A 19,107-nucleotide genomic window follows, 5' to 3' on the forward strand; every position below is an offset into this window, starting at 1 on the left:
GACGGGTGTCTTCTGATGGACGACGAAACCTATGTCAAGGCTGATTTCGGGCAAATCCCAGATAAAAAATTTAACTTGGCAACGGCTCGGAGGGATGTTCAAGCCAAATTTAAATTTGTTTTTGCCGACAAATTTGCAGGAAAATTTATGATTAGACAGTGCTTTTTCAGCTGTGACAAGAAATTAAAGTTTTCGTTACAAATAAGACAGTGACGTCGAAACTATACAGAAAAGAGTGTGTCCAAAAACGAATTTGTCGTTCATTCGATCCCATGTCCATCCTTTAATGTTTTGGCCAGGTTTGGCAAGTAGTCATTACAGCAAAGTCGTTCAAGAAGGATATGCAGAGAAAGAGGTTCAGTTTGTTCCGAAAAACCTTAACCCACCCAACTGCCAATCATGAAGAGGAGACTCAAGGCAAAGGAAAATGTCGCATGTTGACAAATCCTGTTGCACGGACTCGGCACTTTGTTGCGGTTAGCTAGTAATGGGGCTTATTCTGCGACTCGAGTGACGTGACTCACGAAATTCCACTTCTTCGTTTTGACTTGCTTCAGAAATGCTTCAGATAAGAAATTTGTGTATCGATGAGCTCTGAAGACCAATAACAGCTCATCCGAACGAAAATTTCGAGGCTAGAGAGGATATTTAAGCCAGCAAAACGATATGAAATTTCGTAAGCATGCTTCCGAAAATCAATCATTTTCACTGAGCCATGCTTGACTACATTCAGAGCCAAAAAATCAAAGCAGTCAAATTTTCCTTCTTCAACCAAATCATACAAACAATCATGCATGACAACGACGCTTCTGTATTTGAAACACTTTTGCGATACATGATGAGGTAAAAAAGGACGCAGACTATCAGCAACGAACGTCTCGATGCTGATTTCCTTCCCCTAACGACTTTCAACCTTTAGGATCATAACTGATATGTATCAGTTCTGAGCGATCTATGTAGGCTATCAGATATTTTTTTTATTTTTCGTTTTGCCTAGAAGGACAAAATCATGACTAGGTAACCGCAATGAACTGTCCAGCATGTGCTACAGCTTTTTTGAACATGTGGTCCTGGTATTTATTCAGATTTTTCCTTTTGAAACATTAATGATCCTCTATCAATAACGAGCATTATCAACAATGATGCGAGGATAGACATTCGGGAATGATTGAGGGAGCGACGTTCAAAATGTATCACCAAGTATGTCGATCACCGTCGATTAGCCACGTGACGAATAGCAACGGTAGCCTCCGGTGGGGCATGGTATATCTTCTTGTATCAAGTTAGTGTTGATTTTTGACATATATTCAATGGGTACTTTTACCACGTGCGTATCACAGCACTCGGAGGTAGCATCATTCTAGCTAGAAACCATTCCTGATTGCTGTTTTTGAGCGATTTTCCGACCACTGTTCGTAAGTTACGTAACTCGAGTCGCAGAATAAGCCCCAATGATTTGTACTTTCTACGCAAAGCAAACAGTAAACTATCATCTGATAGCCTCCATGGATCGCTCAGTTATGATTTTAGTAGGTTGAAAATCACTAAGGAAGGTAGTCACCATCGAGACGCTTGATTGTAACAGTCTCCGTCCCTCTCAACCACAGTTTGTTTTTTAAGGAGTGTTTCAAATATAGAAGCGTCGTTGCCATGCCTAATTATCTGTATGCTTTGTGGTTGGAGGAGGAAAAATTGACTGCTACGATTTATTTTACCTCCGAAAGCAGTGAAAGCAGTGAAAATGAGTGATATCCGGAACATTGTTCACAACGCATATTAGAGAGAAAAAGGTAGTTTTTAAAGCAGAATCACCCCTACCGTTTATGAAACGGGAGCTCCCATATAAAATTTACAAAAAAAAAACGACAGAACTGTTACAGATTTTATAAATTTTTAATGAATATGCAAGTTTTGACATAATCATATAATTGATTCTACTCAATAGAAAATGTTACTTTTAAATAAGCGGGCTCCCATACATAATCATCATAAATTATACCGTAACTTGAACGATTTTCAGATGATTTTCATTAAAACGGGGACAGAAGCGTTATTTGTCAAAAGAGGTTGATTTACTTTGAATATTGACGCCTTTCATCCTGTATGCCACGATCTGCTGGCAAGATTGACCCCTAGCGCTTTTAAAATGGGGGCTACCATAGAACATTCATCTAGATAACAAACTGTGCTAAATTTAATTATGATTTGGACCACTCTAAGGCGATCTTCAAACGCATCCAAGTTGAAAAAATTTTGAAAAAAGGTAAAAATTTTTATTCAAAAAAAATTATAATTAAATTTTACAGCAATTCGAAAATCTTAGAACCTAATCGAAGGGAATATTTAGAGCTAAGGAATAACTTTTTTAAGACAATTAGTAGTTTTGGACGAAGCGAAAAGAGTTGTAGATCTTTATATCTTTATATTTTTCCATACGTTTTCTATGGGGATCAATGAGAAATCGAAAATTTGTTTTTCTAAGATTTAATCGTTTTTTTTTTCATCGAATAACTTTCTCCTGAACCTTGAAAATGAAACATTATTAAATGTTCAAAGTGTTTAGAAAAAATGAAATTCATATAAGTAAGAATTTTAACTTAGTTTTTGAAAATTCCGAAAAACTTACATTATTATGTATAGGACTCTCGATTTGTACACTACGAAAAGAAGACTGAACTGAACTGAACTTGAGTCATTTCGAAGGGAAGTTGAAGCTTGATACGTCGAGAGGAGAAATTATAAATTAAGCTGTTCAGAAATTTTTCTGAACGTATCAGGGCCGGGCAAATCCGTGCCTTATTAATTAAAAATCTGTCAAAATCTGGGCAATGGATTTTAAAGTTTTCGTTTCAAAAACCGGGAAAAAAATCTTTGAAATCTGACCAAAATCCAGGTCTTTTTCACCAAAAATCACCTGAGTCACCTGAGCGGCGTTCAATTCAAACTATTTAGTTCCGAAAAATGGAAGTTAGCCCTCGCACAAATGTAACCTGTACACGACACTAATTAGACCTCTACCGGCACGAGACGTGGATATTGCTCGAGGAGGACCAGGGCACACTCGGAGTATTCGTTTGACTCTGTAAGGCAGAACCCATAAATGCTGTGACAAAACCTCATGTTTATTTTTTGCATAAAATTTTTTATATTAACGTGTTTGGAAACTAGATTGATAGTGCTACGTAAGTTAATTAAAGATTTTGGAGAATTAGATGTTTTAAGTACCTTACATAGTAAGAGAAGTTGGAGTAAATATTTTTTGAAAAATGAGAAAAAAAATTGAAGGTATCTTTATCGCTCTGTAAAAAATAATCTGTTCAAGATACACGTTAAACAAATATATCATTTTTTTGGAAATTTTATCAGTTTTTATAAAATTTGATGGTATTAAATTTACAAAACACAATGCCCTAGTTATAACAGGAAAAAATTGACTTAAAAACGCACAAATTTAAAGAAAATTGAAACATTTCAAAAAATATTTGGATAAAGAGCCAAGTTTCAACTTTTGGTAAATAAAAAAGTAATGCTAATACGTGATAATGAAGAGGTTATTCAGCTTATTGTGAGACATGTTTTTGTGTTTATTATGAAATTTAACAATTTTTCGCAGTAACTCCTTCTTGGAATGGAAGTGTTTAGTTTGGGATCTGTATGAAAAAAATAGCAGTTCAATATTATATTAATTATGCATGGAATTTTTTTTTAAAAGCACATTTACCAAAACCAGAAATCGGATACATTTCTTGTGTTTTTAAAGCCCATTTTTGGAAACTGTATAACAACTAATAAATGGTCGTAGCAAAAGTTGTTTATTTTATTTTGATAACATGTTTAGAAGGAATTCAATTCGTTTAGTTTAGTTTAGTTTAGTTAATTAATATAAATATATCAAAATAAACAGTTAAACATTCTTTTAAAATTGTTAAATTAAAAAAGAGAAAACAACCATGATTTCCTAATTTTAACGCCTATTCTTACAGAAGACACAATAAAACGGTAAAAAATCGGGACAATCATCACTGAACTCAACACTGCCTCTGATTTCCGATTTAAACATACATGGAAAACACATCTTTATTACAAAACTGTTTGTTTAGAGTGTTGACAAATGCATTTAATTTTTATTTAAGTACAATATTGTATTCAAATCCTAGACTTAATCCGAAATTCCAAATATTACCTGATAAATCATTAAATCTTTTCAACATTCAACGTTGAGTTTAGAAGAATTTTTTTAACATATTTTCATGATGTTTTTATGGGTAAATGAAGACATTAAGTTAAACCTGTTTTCTTACAATGAACTTAAAGAAAAAAAATTTGAACCATTCGATGAATTTTTCTCACGAATAGTGTGTTGGATTGGACTTATCTAACTTTCAATTATGAAAATTTTCAAATATTATTCTATTTTTATTTTGGAGTTATCGGAATTAAGATAATGTGAACTTATCATCATACTACCGACGAATATTTTCAACTTTGCTTCTTTCATAAATGAATTACAACATTGAGTTAGAATATCAACTAGCAGATATTATAGGATAAGATAGATTTACTATCGTGAAAATTTCATCCGAAGACATCAAACCTCTATGAGCTAATTTAAAGAAGTTGCGAGATTTTGTTTAGACAAAGCCTGCTCTGCCCCACTGTGGCGACGGGTGTTAAGAACCATCTTTGGCGAAGGATTAGCCACGAGGCGAAGGGATGCACCAGAAATTGGAGAACGGTTGCCATAGACCGAGTGAAATGGAGAAATGTTACTCATCAAGTTATGTCGTGAGACGTAATACTTTGAAAATAAATTTAAAAAAAATAAAATAATTCCAAAAAATGTTTGCAATTTTATTTGGATGAAACAAGCAACAAACTCAAAAAATTAACAGTATGGTATTCGTGGATTGGACCAAGATTGTGGCAATCCAGGCAAAATCCAGGCATTTTTCCTCGATATCCGGGAAACGAACCGACCTTTTTTTAAACTGGGCAAGCCCGGATTAACCCGGGCAATCTGGAATGCTTAATATAACTAAGTAGAGCGCACTAGCGCAAATATTACCTCAATGTTTAAACAAAAAAACATAGCGGTTTTGATCGGATCAAAGAAAGAGGTCTCAGGTGGACTGTGGGGAGTTAACCAATCGTACACTTTGATCCAACCATAGTATATTAGGTGAAACTAAGCAAAATAAACACACCAGATACCAGTCCTACTAAAAAAGGACATTTTAAATGAAGCTGAACTCCTAGAGTACGAGGAAGATTGTTGTCGTGTAGATGTTGTTCGAGATAAAATTTGATAAAGGAATTAAACAAAATCGCATTGTTTCAAATAGAAGCTTGGGAGTACACCGAAATAACATTTGCAGTTTTAAAGCAGGCTACTAGATCAAGTTTTGATTTTATAAGGGGCTTGAGGATTCTAATAAAACTATCGGGATTACTTGGGCTTATCGCTTGCACGAAACGTTGGAATCAATCATATTTTTTGTTTTAAATCAATACCTTGACATTTTAATCAAACTTAGATAGGTCAAGATTTCAAGGTGTTTTTCGGATTAAAATGAATAGTCCTGCAAGTTAAACATTTGTAGGATCTTCTTTTTTTATTCAACAGTTTATAAAATTCAATCTTTTAGTGAAATCTTTAAAAAAAACATATTTTTAACTCAAAACAATCTACAATTGGATCGTTTACCCTTCGATGCAGGCTATGTCCTGTGTCGTTATTACTTTTGCATCACTTCTGTGACAGGTAGAAGGCGCAGTTCGAGAACCTTCTATACACCTACAAGAAGTAGGTATGCAGTAACTAAAAGGTAGCAAGTTGCTCTTTGCTACCTACTCTTCTGAATCTGCCGTATCGTTATCAGCACCATCTTCGTCATCATCGTCAATGTCGTCGGAACAAACGACAGATTGCATGGGGTTGCATGGATCTCGCCAGAGAGATGTGATAAGATTTGCATGAATGGGTACGTTCATTTCGCAATGTCATTCAGTTTCTGCTAGTCAGGAGGAGAAATCCTTCGAACGGATGCGTCTTCTTTCGAAGCTGAGCTTCGTTGGATTCGGTCGTCGGGATGAATGATGTATGAACGAGGCACTGCAGTTTTGCAACATCAGGCGCACGTAGCTAAACGTAAGGTCTATTTTCGTCGTTTTGAACTTTCAACCTACGAACCTACCTCCTCTCTACCTACTACTGTTCTAGAAACTTGTCACCGGAGAAGACTTGAAAATTTCCAATGAGAACATATTTTCGCAACGTCATGCTTCCGCATAACTTACGGCCAGCATTATGTCACTTAAGGCGCTCAGACAAGTGGAAAATAATTTACTCCGGCAGGGATTGCATCCGGATAACTGTCAATGAATGTTGACAACAATCATCGGACTGTTTAGATATCTTCCATCTGTTTTAAACAGTTCTATTATTTGATTTCAGTTACAATGTTTCAGTCTTCGATGTTTGTGGTTTGATTTTCGTAACATTTTTAGGTGATAATTGCGAGATATGCAATTTTTTGTGACATAATTGTGACATTTTAACGTCAATTTCGAAACCTCCTGGTTTATTTTTTGCATAAGCATAAAAACGATTTGCTGTCTGAATCAAAGCAATCCAAAGATACCCTTCAATTCAATCACGGTAACCTTACCGTGGTTAATTAAAGCGAATCTTTCGATTGCTTTGATTCAGTTGAATCATTCAACCAAGTGGGCTCACAACACATATTAGAGTGATTTGATGTCATTTTTGTTATTATTTGGTGCCCATTTTGGGTCATTTTTTGGATCATTTCTGTGTCATTTCCGAGAAATTTTTGTGTTAATTTTGTGTGATCTCTGTCTTTGAGTCATTTCTAGGTAATATTTGTCATTTTGTCATTTTTTGTCATTTTGTGTCATTTATGTCATTTTCGTCATTTTTGTTATTTTTTGTCATTTTTGCGACGTTTTACTATTTTAATTTTTTTTTTCATTTCTGTAGGATCCACCTAAAAAGATAATATAATTTGTATGGAGACAATAACCTTCGACCCTTATTCGAAACCAAAATTCTTTATTCCATGAATTCTTAAGAGGGCCAATCCGAATCTGCCGGTGACATCCTAGTAAGATTGCTATATTAACTGCCAAGTAATGTGCCCAAAAAGCTGTCTCATCATCCGAGCCTAATGTTGTTATGACAGATGATGATGATTATGATGGTAATCATCGCAAGAATCCCAACTTATCCGGCACAAGTGTTGGCAAATGCTGTGGTCGGGCCATTCTTTTCTCTTCCTCGGTATCTTGGCTTTTTGGTGCCGAGCAGGAAACAGGAAAATGAAATATACACTCCAACAGCCAGCCTGCAGGAGGAAACAAAAAGTTGGAAAAGAAAACATTCTGGCAAGAGCAGACGAACCTACCGAAAATTATTATTCCGATCATGTACAGCCCATCAGATAAATTGCATGCATCCCACTTTCCTTTTCGAACGTCCACGGAAACAGCCTACAGGCAAACCGGAAAAAAAAGAAAACCGGGGAAAATTCGGTCGATCCTCGGTCGGTTTTCTAAAACAAACCACCAGTGGGCAGAAAAAAGGTTTCTCTCTGTGCCGGTTCGAAGCAAAAATAAGCCTTTGTGTGAAAAAACAGCAGAAAAATACAAGTTTTTTTTTTTATTTTCCAGTCTCTTCCTCGAATGCCACGTGTGTTGAAGGATGATGATGATGATGGGGTCTGGTGGGACACCACGCAAAGGGCTTATAACATAAAACATGTGACAACACTCGGTGACACTCTTGACTTATGTATGTGCCACCAGCCAAAAAGAGGTCGATGACGTTTGGGAGCGGGTCAGTGACAGAAGTGGAAAGAATTTAGGAGAGCGGCGAGGGTTGATATGTGTATGCATATGTTCCAAGCCGAGAGTACCATCAGGACCTTTCCTGTGACAGCTCGCGGATTATCGCGCGCCCCGGATAGTGACACTTGAAATGTGGTACGACCCAATTGGGGGGTTCTAACATTTTTGTGGAAAAATATGCGAATATTTATTCTAGGTTGTGGTTGTTTTTAGATTTTTTTTAAGATAGCAAAACACATTTATTCGAACCCTAATTCGAAACCAGGTTTCGACATCCTAACATTTTTTTCCCAATTTGAAACTCCAGACTTACTTTGCTGTAGCCTTCCTCATCCTCGACAAATTTGCAAAATGATATTTAGTTTATTTTGATAGCAAAATTGAAAAAAAAACAATTTTAGGAAGCAACATATTATTCGACTCAAAAGAATCCCATCAAATGCACATAACTGCTGAAAATTTTTGAGCTGTTGAAGACCAACAGTCAAAAAACCATAATCGAAAAACCAGAACTAAGAGTCAAAAGTCCGCAGTTCAAAATTCATACAGTTTTCTACTGAATGTGAAGAACTTTTGACGAATTGAAAATCAAAGGTTTTATATCTCTCTTAAATGTAACCTCTTGATTTTGGAATCAACTCTGGACTCATAATTTGCAAATCTGAAAAAAAAACTTCTGGATTTTTGGCTCCTGAATCCTAGCTCTTGACTTCGGACTCTAAATGGAAGCCCTCGGGGGAACTCTGGACTCAGATCTCTGGACTCTGGAGTCTGAACTCTTGACACTGGACTCTGGATCCTGGACTCTGGACTCTGGACTTTGGAGTCTGGAGTCTGGACTCTGGACTCTGGACTCGGGACTCTTGACTCTGAACTCTCGACTCAGAACTCTGAACTCTTATCTCTGGGCTCTTAACTCTGGACTCTGGACTCTAGACTCTGGACTCTGGGCTCTGAACTCTGAACTATGGATTATGGACTCTGGACACTGGGCTCTGGACACTGGGCTCTGGACTCTGGACTCAGAACTCTGGACTCTGGAGTCTGTACTCTTGACACTGGACTCTGGATTCTGGTGTCTGGACTCTGGACTTCGGACTCTGGACTCTGAACTTTGAAGTCTGGAGTCTGGACTCTGGACTTTGAACTCTGAACTCTGTACTCTGGGCTATGAACTCTAAACTCAGAACTCTGTTCTCTGGACTCTGGACTCTGAACTATGGATTATGGACTTTGGACTCTGTACTCTGGACTCTGGACTCTGGACACTGGACCCTGCACTCAGAACTCTGATTTCTCGATTCAGAAATCTTTACTCAGGGCTCTTAACTCTGGACTCTAGACTGGGACTCTGGACTCTCGACTTTGCACTCTGGAATCTGGACTCTGGACTCAGTACTCTACACTCAATAGTCTGGCCTCTTGACTCTAGGCTTTGAACTCTAGACTCTGGAATCTGGAATCTGGACTCTGGACTCTGGACTCTGGACTCTGGACTCTGGACTCTGGACTCTGGACTCTGGACTCTGGACTCTGAACTCTGGACCCTGGACTCAGGACTCTGAATTCTCGATTCAGAACTCTTAACTCTGGGCTCTTCACTCTGGACTCTAGACTTTGGACTCTGGACTCTTGACTTCGGACTCTGGAATCTGGACTCTGGACTCAGTACTCTAAACTCAGTTGTCTGGCCTCTTGACTCTAGGCTTTGAACTCTGGACTCTGGAATCTGGACTCTGGACTCTGGACTCTGAAGTCTGAAGTCTGGACTCTAGACTCTGGATCTTGAACCCTGGACTCTGGACTCTTGACTCTGAACTCTCGACTCTGGACTCTGAGCTCTTATCTCTGGACTCTTAACTCTGGACTCTGGACTATGGATTTTGGACTCTGGACTTTGGACTCTGGACTCTGGGTTCTGGACTCTGGACTCAGATCTCTGGACTCAGGAGTCTGTACTTATGACACTGGACTCTGGACTCTGGAGTCTGAAGTCTGGACTCTGGACTCTGGACCCTGAACCCTGGACTCTGGACTCTTGACTCTGAACTCTCGATTCTGGACTCTGAGCTCTTATCTCTGGGCTCTTAACTCTGGACTCTGGACTCTGGGCTCTGAACTCTGAACTATGGATTTTGGACTCTGGACTTTGGACTCTGGACTCTGGGTTCTGGACGCTGGGTTCTGAACCCTGGACTCAGATCTCTGGACTCTGGAGTCTGAACTCTTGACACTGGACTCTGGATCCTGGACTCTGGACTCTGGACTCTGGAGTCTGGACTCTGGACTCTGGACTCTGGACTCTGGACTCGGGACTCTTGACTCTGAACTCTCGACTCTGAACTCTGAACTCTTATCTCTGGGCTCTTAACTCTGGACTCTGGACTCTATACTCTGGACTCTGGGCTCTGAACTCTGAACTATGGATTATGGACTCTGGACACTGGGCTCTGGACTCTGGACTCAGATCTCTGGACTCTGGAGTCTGTACTCTTGACACTGGACTCTGGATTCTGGTGTCTGGACTCTGGACTTCGGACTCTGGACTCTGAACTTTGAAGTCTGGAGTCTGGACTCTGGACTTTGATCTCTGAACTCTGTACTCTGGGCTCTGAACTCTAAACTCAGAACTCTGTTCTCTGGACTCTGGACTCTGAACTATGGATTATGGACTTTGGACTCTTGACTCTGGACTCTGGACTCTGGACACTGGACCCTGGACTCAGAACTCTGATTTCTCGATTCTTCTCGATTCTCGAAATCTTTACTCAGGGCTCTTAACTCTGGACTCTAGACTGGGACTCTGGACTCTCGACTTTGCACTCTGGAATCTGGACTCTGGACTCAGTACTCTACACTCAATAGTCTGGCCTCAAGACTCTGGAATCTGGACTCTGGACTCTGGACTCTGGACTCTGGACTCTGGGCTCTGGATTCTGGTCCCTAGACTGTGGACTCTGGACTCTGGACTTTGAACTCTGAACTCTGGACTCTGAACTCCTGACTCTGGCCTCTAAACCTTAAACTTGGTCTCTAAACTCTAGACTCTGAACTCTGGATTCTGGACTCTGAACTTTGTGCTCTGGATTCGGAACTCTTGAATCTGAACTCTGAATTTTAGATTTTGACTCTGGACTCCGCACACAGGATTCTGGACTCTAGATTCTGGACGCTGGACTCTGGACTCTGGACTCTGGATTCTGGTCTCTAGACTGTGGACTCTGGACTTTGAACTCTGGGCTCTGGACTCTGGACTCTGAACTCTTGACTCTGAACTCTGGATTCTGGACTCTGAACTCTGGTCTCAAGATTCTGGACTCTTGACTCTGGACTTTGAACTCTGGATTCTGGACTCTGAACTCTGATCTCTGGTTTCTGATCTTTGGACTCTGGACTCTGAACTTTGGACTCTGGACTCTAAAATCTGGACTCTCGACTCTGAACTCTAGAATCTGGAATTTAAACCTTGACTCTGAACGCTGGACTCTGAACTCTGAAATCTGAACTCTGGACTTTTAACTCCGGCCTTTGGATTTTGAACTCAGAACTCTGGAAAATATATTCTAAGCTTTGTATTCTGGGCTTTGGACTCTGGACTCTGGACTACAGGCTCTGTAGTCTGAGCACTGTACTCTGAAATATTGATTCCAAACTCTGAGATCTGAGCTATGAATTCTAGACTTTGGTAACTGGACTCTGAGGTATACACTCGGACTATTGACTGTGCTTCCCTGAAATCTGTGAACTCCTGATTCTGAGCCACGACCCTCTCTAAAATGACCTCTGATCTTTGGACTCTAGGCTCTGGAATACCGCGACGATGGATTCTAAGGCTCATGACTTCTGAGTCTCTATTCTATACTTTGAGCTGTGGACTCTGGAATCATACTTTTGAATCGTGGCCCTTGACTTTTTACCCTTAATTTTGTACTCTCTTTGAAGTCTTGAATCAGAACTCCAAACTCTGAACCTAGAAACCGGACTTTGGACTTTTATTCTAAACTCTGAACTCTAGACTTTTGGCCCTGCACCTTTTACAAATGATTTTGAACTAAACTTTTTAAGCTTCGCACTCTCTGGAGCCACCCAAAAGTATACCGAGCTCTTTTGATGTTAAGAAAGGTAGGGATTTCAGATTACTATCAAATGGACTGAATTTTGATTTTTGAACAAAACACCTCATCAAAAATGTGTGTTGGATGTTAAAGTTTTTTTTTCATAGTTGTAAACCTGCTTCAACGACACGTTAAATGCCTCCTTTTGTTCCTTTTTTTTTTGCTTTCAGATATTTCATTTTCATGAACAAAAGTATCCTCATCCGATGCCAAATTCAATCTACTCAATTTGTCAATCCAACATCGAACGACTTTATGTTGTGTTAACTCGAAGGGTGGGACGAAAAGTTTTCCCCAAGAACAATTCATTCGTTCAAAGCTATTTAATTGGAGTGTTCCGTTTTTGGATTGATCCTGTGCCTCGTTCTGTTTTCCTTTTCTTTTTCTTAACAGCATCTTAACTCGGGTGTTGTTTTTGAAGATTTTTCTCAGACTTTCACCCTGTTGAATGTTTTTTTTGTCTCTGATTTTTCTTTAATTTCTTACCCATACTTGAATTAAAAACCTGGCTCCGACCAAGTGGCGCCACAGAATTTCTTTAATTAAATTCTTCACATTGTACCAGCTGGTGTTCTGGTGTTTCGTCGAGCTTTTCGAACCCCGAACAAACAAACAGAAAGTACAAAAAGAAAAACAAAATGTCGTCGTGTGTTCTTATTGTGAGTGTATGATCCGGCCATATGTGTTGACGTTAAAAGGAAGGGAGGATACCAAATTTTACGCTTGATGACTTGAAATGCTTAACTGAGCTGTGAAAAGCAGATGGGACTGGAAAGTGCAACAAGTTTTTCTCGAATTGATTATTGTTGAATCCAGCGAGTAAGACTTGAACTTTTGTTGAAAAATATTAAAAAAATACATTTCGAAGTAACTTCATCGTTTTATGAATTTAGTTATTGACTTTCAGTATTCCAATTTTAATTATATTTTCGAGTTTTTCGGTGTTTTTATTGTGAGGAAACCTTTCACTTTTAATTTAATTTATAATTTCCATCCTAAAATTGTCCATGCTTTCAGCTTTTAACGGACACGTGGCTGCCTAGCATTGTCTCATGATGCAGCCAGTCAGTTCCTCCACTTCATCACTTTCCATGTCAGCCCAGCCCCAGACCCAGTTCGGATAAAAATGGACAGTGCTCGTTCGTGGAAGTACATAAACGGATGGCAAAAATTTCAATTAAATTCCGCACACACATAAAGAGTGTGTGGCATTGGAGTTTGTTGACAGTTCTGCTGGTTTTGACAGTAACTTCATGAGCGGAAAAAAGCAGCAGCAGCGGTTTATTTGTTTCGGACGTGTTCCATTGTTAAGCGCGATGCTAGAAACAAATAAAAATAGCACAGCACAAACAAGCGGAAAACGCTTTTGAACACAATGATTTGGAAATGAAACCAAACTTAATTTCATATTCACAAAAATGTAGAAACCGATGATTAAAGATATTTAAGAGGGAACAAAAATGACAAAAATGACAAAAATGACAAAAATGACAAAAATGACAAAAATGACAAAAATGACAAAAATGACAAAAATGACAAAAATGACAAAAATGACAAAAATGACAAAAATGACAAAAATGACAAAAATGACAAAAATGACAAAAATGACAAAAATGACAAAAATGACAAAAATGACAAAAATGACAAAAATGACAAAAATGACAAAAATGACAAAAATGACAAAAATGACAAAAATGACAAAAATGACAAAAATGACATAAATGACAAAAATGACAAAAATGACAAAAATGACAAAAATGACAAAAATGACAAAAATGACAAAAATGACAAAAATGACAAAAATGACAAAAATGACAAAAATGACAAAAATGACAAAAATGACAAAAATGACAAAAATGACAAAAATGACAAAAATGACAAAAATGACAAAAATGACAAAAATGACAAAAATGACAAAAATGACAAAAATGACAAAAATGACAAAAATGACAAAAATGACAAAAATGACAAAAATGACAAAAATGACAAAAATGACAAAAATGACAAAAATGACAAAAATGACAAAAATGACAAAAATGACAAAAATGACAAAAATGACAAAAATGACAAAAATGACAAAAATGACAAAAATGACAAAAATGACAAAAATGACAAAAATGACAAAAATGACAAAAATGACAAAAATGACAAAAATGACAAAAATGACAAAAATGACAAAAATGACAAAAATGACAAAAATGACAAAAATGACAAAAATGACAAAAATGACAAAAATGACAAAAATGACAAAAATGACAAAAATGACAAAAATGACAAAAATGACAAAAATGACAAAAATGACAAAAATGACAAAAATGACAAAAATGACAAAAATGACAAAAATGACAAAAATGACAAAAATGACAAAAATGACAAAAATGACAAAAATGACAAAAATGACAAAAATGACAAAAATGACAAAAATGACAAAAATGACAAAAATGACAAAAATGACAAAAATGACAAAAATGACGAAAATGACTAAAATGACAAAAATGACAAAAATGACAAAAATGACAAAAATGACAAAAATGACAAAAATGACAAAAATGACAAAAATGACAAAAATGACAAAAATGACAAAAATGACAAAAATGACAAAAATGACAAAAATGACAAAAATGACAAAAATGACAAAAATGACAAAAATGACAAAAATGACAAAAATGACAAAAATGACAAAAATGACAAAAATGACAAAAATGACAAAAATGACAAAAATGACAAAAATGACAAAAATGACAAAAATGACAAAAATGACAAAAATGACAAAAATGACAAAAATGACAAAAATGACAAAAATGACAAAAATGACAAAAATGACAAAAATGACAAAAATGACAAAAATGACAAAAATGACAAAAATGACAAAAATGACAAAAATGACAAAAATGACAAAAATGACAAAAATGACAAAAATGACAAAAATGACAAAAATGACAAAAATGACAAAAATGACAAAAATGACAAAAATTACAAAAATTACAAAAACTACAAAAATTACAAAAACTACAAAAATTACAAAAATTACAAAAATTACAAAAATTACAAAAATTACAAAAATTACAAAAATTACAAAAATGACAAAAATTACAAAAATTACAAAAATTACAAAAATTACAAAAATTACAAAAATTACAAAAATTACAAAAATTACAAAAATTACAAAAATTACAAAAATTACAAAAATTACAAAAATTACAAAAATTACAAAAATTACAAAAATTACAAAAATTACAAAAATTACAAAAATTACAAAAATTACAAAAATTACAAAAATGACAAAAATTACAAAAATTACAAAAATTACAAAAATTACAAAAATTACAAAAATTACAAAAATTACAAAAATTACAAAAATTACAAAAATTACAAAAATTACAAAAATTACAAAAATGACAAAAATGACAAAAATGACAAAAATGACAAAAATGACAAAAATGACAAAAATGACAAAAATGACAAAAATGACAAAAATGACAAAAATGACAAAAATGACAAAAATGACAAAAATGACAAAAATGACAAAAATGACAAATATGACAAAAATGACAAATATGACAAAAATGACAAAAATGACAAAAATGACAAAAATGACAAAAATGACAAAAATGACAAAAATGACAAAAATGACAAAAATGACAAAAATGACAAAAATGACAAAAATGACAAAAATGACAAAAACTACAAAAATTACAAAAACTACAAAAATTACAAAAATTACAAAAACTACAAAAATTACAAAAATTACAAAAATTACAAAAATTACAAAAATTACAAAAATTACAAAAATTACAAAAATTACAAAAATTACAAAAATTACAAAAATTACAAAAATTACAAAAATTACAAAAATTACAAAAATTACAAAAATTACAAAAATTACAAAAATTACAAAAATTACAAAAATTACAAAAATTACAAAAATTACAAAAATTACAAAAATTACAAAAATTACAAAAATTACAAAAATTACAAAAATTACAAAAATTACAAAAATTACAAAAATTACAAAAATTACAAAAATTACAAAAATTACAAAAATTACAAAAATTACAAAAATTGCAAAAATTACAAAAATTACAAAAATTACAAAAATTACAAAAATTACAAAAATTACAAAAATTACAAAAATTACAAAAATTACAAAAATTACAAAAATTACAAAAATTACAAAAATGACAAATCCATTGCCTCTCTACTACACATACATATGTAAAAAAGAAAGTTACTTCCCATTTTCCAGAAACATTTGTAACGTTACGAGTAAGCCATTATTTTCATCAAGTTTCCGGTTCGTTCCTCACTAATCCTAGTGGAGCAAATTTCGCTACTCCTTCTTAAGTCAAGAAGATCATCAGGCGCAAACATCCGCCATCATTGGGACTGTTTTTTTTTTTTCGTTGAAGCTTAAGCTCCAAAATGACAGCAACCAAGCCAAGCTCCAACTCCAGCAAGTAGAGATGCTTTATTTCGCTTCACTCCTTCAGCTGGGTTTTGTTTTTCCCAATTTTTTTGTCCTGCTTCCATCGTATGTCACTTCCTGTCAGCCTGGGGACATGTTGTCCAACCAAACCAAACCAACCCGGTGACACCGGAGGGATTTCGGGAGCTCAGAGCAGCCCCAAGGGGTTCAGCTGCTGGCATGTCGTCTGTTTTCTCGTGTTATTTTGCACCGAACATGTTAACCGATTATGAACCTCTCCCTACATAACCAGAATCAACCCGATTTTAAAAAGTATGATTTTCCTTTTAGTTTCGAAAATTTGAGAATACATTCAGTGCGTTAATAAGTTATGAAAGTTATATCGAAAATGGAAACCATTTTTAATTTGGAAGATTTAAGCTAAACATCAACGATGTTTCTTATAGGAAAGTACTTATAATGGGTTAAGATGAAAGGATTTTTTCTTACACAAAAAAGCGAGAAGTGAACAAGTGTCCTATCAAAGCAGTCGGGAGAGAAAAGTCAAGAGGGAGATGTTTTTGGTTGATTGAATATTTGTCGCCCACCCGCTACACACTGACTGCTGGCATGTCCTCATGGCGGTAATTTGGAACTGAACTACATTATATATTTAATCGGAAAATCACGGAATAAGTACCAACTCAGTAAAATATAGCTCGAGCCAGATGGTGAAAGTTGTTCGTCATGAGGATTTCTTAGTAAGTCCTGTGTGAAGGAGGAAAAATGACGAAAATAATAAATCAAGCCCGCTCTGTGATGTGGCCATTGAAGGTACGTTCTATAGAAGCTGAAAGGAAAACATCTGTTTACCCATTCGATTTCGTATTATTGAATACAAGTTGTGATAAGCATTTATTGGAATTCAGTCAATGATTGGCTTGTTTTTTCTCTTTCACGTTTCATGTACCACGTAACTTAATGTTTGTACTTTTTCCCGGAATCGGTTGAACCATATTTGATTCTAGAACAAACAACGATCTTCAAAGATTGAATCTAGTCATTTGTGGCAACTTTTGATGTTGAATGGTTGCACGGGAAGCATGATAGTCGCACGGAAAAGTACGGCCGTCAAGCGTAGCCCTAATTTTTTTTTTGTTTCGATTATAGTCGTTTTACCATCTTTATGGCATTCGCGACTCTATCAACGTTACAGTTGGCGGATAGTTATTGAAAAACTTACCCGGTACAACTGTGTTCGATGTTTACTCTTGGGTCGAACTAGCGGACATCGGCTCAGGAGACAACAGACTGAGCTATATCACAAGCCCATAATAGCCCTAAATAGAATGTCGCTAAACAACCGCAATCGTCGGACCTAACGAGCCTATAGTAAACAAAGAGACGAAATGTCACGATTGGTATTTTCGATTTTCGGTCAGTGTCATTCCAATCGAACAAAACCAAGCAGTCTTAAAGGCAGCCCTACAGCAGGGTTGCAAGTTTATTATTTTGGAAGGGATCAGATTGCGCCTCTCGTATGAAGTCTCTTTAGGCGGGCCAAGCGAATGTGCGACAGTAAACATGATCGGCTCAACGGGTGCGCGGGAAAATAGAAAACATCATAGCAATCGGGAATACTTCCACCAACCAAGTGTTTTGGCTATCGAAATGCTAACGGTACTTAGCTTAGCGCACATGGTGGGCTAAACAAGCGCTTGATATAAAAGTATCAAAGTAATCGGAAAAGCCGTTCAATCAGTGCTGCCAAACTCACTTTTTTTCTTATTCACAGGCAAATTTTACACGTTGCATGAATAATAGCAAATTTCCATTCTTTTTAAAGCTGTTTCATTTTTTTTCTCCATACATTGCATTTCTGTTACTAAATTTTGACAAACCCCGAAATCAGAGTAAACATTTTATCATAAATTGGATTTGAATAATATTGTTTTTTGCGATTTCATTTACATGAATAACAACATTTATTTATTCGGAAATACATATTATATTTTAACTTTTATTCAACTATTTCAAGACATTCTAATTCTTGACAACTATTCACTGACCGCCGGCCGCCAGTACTCTTGCTCCGGGCTCTCGGTAACAGCCGCCATCATACACCACGCCACGCCAGTCAGTTCGCGGGATTTACCCATACTACCCATACTAAAGCTTAGTTCTTTTAGAAATGGGACAGTTACGAATGCCTGTATCTCAAAAACCATTCGTTTGAACCAAATACTTTCTATGAAGAAAAAGAAGGTAATGTTATGATTTTTCATGAAAAAATTTGAAAAAAAATATTTTCCGTTTTTTGTTAAAGAAATTTCTACTTTATTCTTGGTATCTCCCATTGGCCGGCGCACACTTTTTTCGGTCATGGTATTGATCAGTTTCTCCAACTTATACTTCGTAAAATCTATATTTTAGGTGGCTTCACCCTCCTTCTTCAATTTCTAATACTTTTTGGTCCAATACTTCTCTGGAAACTGGAAACTGGAAGCATTTTAGTGGAAACAGTTGTTTCGAAATGAACAAATTTGATTATTTTTGACCACATTTTAGAACGTTTTTTTTGGGTACCGGTTTTACAGCTTAAGAGCTTTGGAACTATCAAAAAATGGTTGTTTGGGGTTGGATTTCTATGAGTCATCACTAGGCAACACTTTCAGCTTATCGGAGAAAATTGTTTTGGACATATCAGCGATCTACCCTTAA

At 36.0% G+C, this 19,107-nt stretch overlaps 1 protein-coding gene across 3 annotated transcripts in view; it reads left to right on the forward strand.

Moving 5' to 3' along the window:
* Nucleotides 1-19,107, forward strand: part of LOC129744338 (spondin-1) — a 159,957-nt gene that overhangs the window by 77,360 nt on the left and 63,490 nt on the right. The gene's annotated exons all lie outside the window — the stretch shown is intronic.

The sequence above is a fragment of the Uranotaenia lowii genome, chromosome 2, assembly GCF_029784155.1.
Source record: "Uranotaenia lowii strain MFRU-FL chromosome 2, ASM2978415v1, whole genome shotgun sequence".
Lineage (NCBI taxonomy): Eukaryota > Metazoa > Arthropoda > Insecta > Diptera > Culicidae > Uranotaenia > Uranotaenia lowii.